Below are 2,243 nucleotides of genomic sequence, written 5' to 3'. Positions count from 1 at the left end.
GGGCAAAGGGGGAAAGTCAGAGAGAGGTGCTGCGGGCTGTGGGGCGGGATGGGAGGGAGACGTTTGACAGGTTTGTTGACTGTAAAGAGAGAAAACTTCCCAGGAATGAGGGAGTTGGGGACCGTGCGGAGGCAGATGCTGGCGCGGGGGGCCGGGAGAAAGGCGGTCTAGGGCGCGGGGAGCTGCGGAGAAGGGAGGTCGGAAAGCTACGGCCAGACTGGTCCTGCAGGGGTCACCTCCTTCCGGGCCCCCCATCTCCGATGTCCCTTCCTCAGCTTCTGCAGAGCCAGAGAGGACGGGCCCCCGGCCTCCGCTCTGACCCCCCAGCTGTCCTGCCGCTCCCACCCGCGCCCACGGCGGGGAGATTGGACCACAGGACCAGCCACTCTTGGGCGCCAGTGCTGGGTCGCGGGAGTGAGCGGATGGAGGGCGAGCAGTTGCCTCCCGAAGATCCGGGGGGTCCGAGGCGCCCAACTCCGGCCCGGCCTCTCTCGACTGTGCCAGTGGTTCCTGCCTCAATTTCCCCCCTTATTTGGCCTGGGCAGAGGGGGTGGGGGAGCAGGCTGCAGGTGAGATGGCCATTTATCAGATTTATCAGATACAAAAAAATGTCTTTGATGCCCCCTGACCCCCTCCCCAAGGAAGGGAGATCAAAGGCCCCCGTGGGGAGGAGGGACAGCTCCATTCATCACTCCGAGTGAGCTGGCAGCGAGGCGGCAGCCTTGCTCCTCCAGCCAGTGCAGAGCAACCTCTGCCCCACCATGAGGCAGGGTGCAGAAAGACAGGTGGTGGGGGGCATTCCACAGCAGGGGCCAGACCCTCCAGCCCTCCCCCATCATGGAGTGTGGGAGTATAGGCACCATCCCATAAGGGAATCAATTGCGGGGTGTGGAGGGTAGACAGAAGGTCTCAAGCTTGCTGTGGCAGACACTTGAGGCGTGGGAGAAGAGCTCATGGTCGTCTGGGGAGCATTTGAGATCAGGTAGTGAGGCCACAGCAAGAGAGACTCACCCTTAAGACAGGGAGACAGGGAGGAAAGGCAGGATCCTGAGCCCCCCAGGGTGAGGACAAGTGGCTCAATTGGAAGCTCAGTGTTTATGGCTGAGTACTCCAGGAGATGAGGCAGATGTGAGATAAGAATGATGACCAAGCAGGATAGAAATGCAGCAGTGCCTCCTTGGGCACACCTGGGGGCCCCTGGACCAGGGAGGGCAGCTCTAGAAGTGCTAGACTCCCAGAACTTGATTAGTGAGTGGGCACCCAGCAGGGAAGAAAAGGAATGGCCAGTGAGGGGGGAGGGCCCAGTGCTGTCCGCCATGCCCCCACCTTTAACCTTTAGCAGCACCAAAATGCCACACAGATCAGCTTTGTGTCCAGTCCCTGCTCCTGCAGAGTGGTGCCAAGCTGGGCACTTGCATCCACAGGCGCACCCAGGTTGGGCACACACTCAAGTCAGATGACACCCAACAGATGGTGGGAGGGCCCTGGGGGTTCCTGGGGGCTGCAGGTGGTCAACAACCAGCCCCCAGGAAGCCATTGCTTGTGTTACAAGCCCCCCCTCCCGCCCACCCCTGCCCCCACCCCGCTACTGTTATTGCAGATTATGAAATGCTCTCTCTATCCTGCATTCTTCTCGGAGGCAAGAATTTTAATGTATTTGTCTTTGTCATCAGGGGACCTGGGCTCTGGGACCGCCCTGCCTCTGCCTGAGGAAGGAGCACCCCAAGTCTAGTCCCAGCTGCCTTCAGACCCCAGCCTCTCTCCATGGCCTAGACCTGCCCCTCACCCCCACCCCCCCACTCCAGACACAGCCTCTCTGTGGGGTGGATAAAAATGATGTTATTGAAACAACAGAATTGGGAGCAGTGGCAGGGAGCAGGGATCAGCTCAGGAAACTGGGGCGTTTGCCAAGAAGCCTTCTCCCCCGCAGGCGGCCTTCTGCCCCCACCCCCCACCTTTCCTACAAACACGAACAGCCCGCCCCACCCCTTCTGCCGCTCTCACTCTGGCCAGAGCTTGCCGAAATATGTGCCTCCCCTGGACTCCTTATGTCCTTGTCCTTCCTCAGAGTCCCATTTCAAAGCCAGTTGGCCCAGGAGTGCCCGAAGGAGTGTTGGGCAAGACAGACTGGAATCTGTGATGGGCAAAACTCCTGGATCCCGAATTCCAGGGCCTCATACCCAGGGCAAGCCTCTGCCCCCACACCCTCTTGTCCTCTCACAATCTCTCTCTCTGGGGGCTGC

This window comes from Echinops telfairi, unplaced genomic scaffold, assembly GCF_000313985.2.
Source record: "Echinops telfairi isolate 266 unplaced genomic scaffold, ASM31398v2 ScPeMD7_3;HRSCAF=10, whole genome shotgun sequence".
Taxonomy (NCBI): domain Eukaryota; kingdom Metazoa; phylum Chordata; class Mammalia; order Afrosoricida; family Tenrecidae; genus Echinops; species Echinops telfairi.
The sequence above is the reverse complement of the archived record's forward strand: the minus strand, read 5'-3'. Positions refer to the sequence as shown.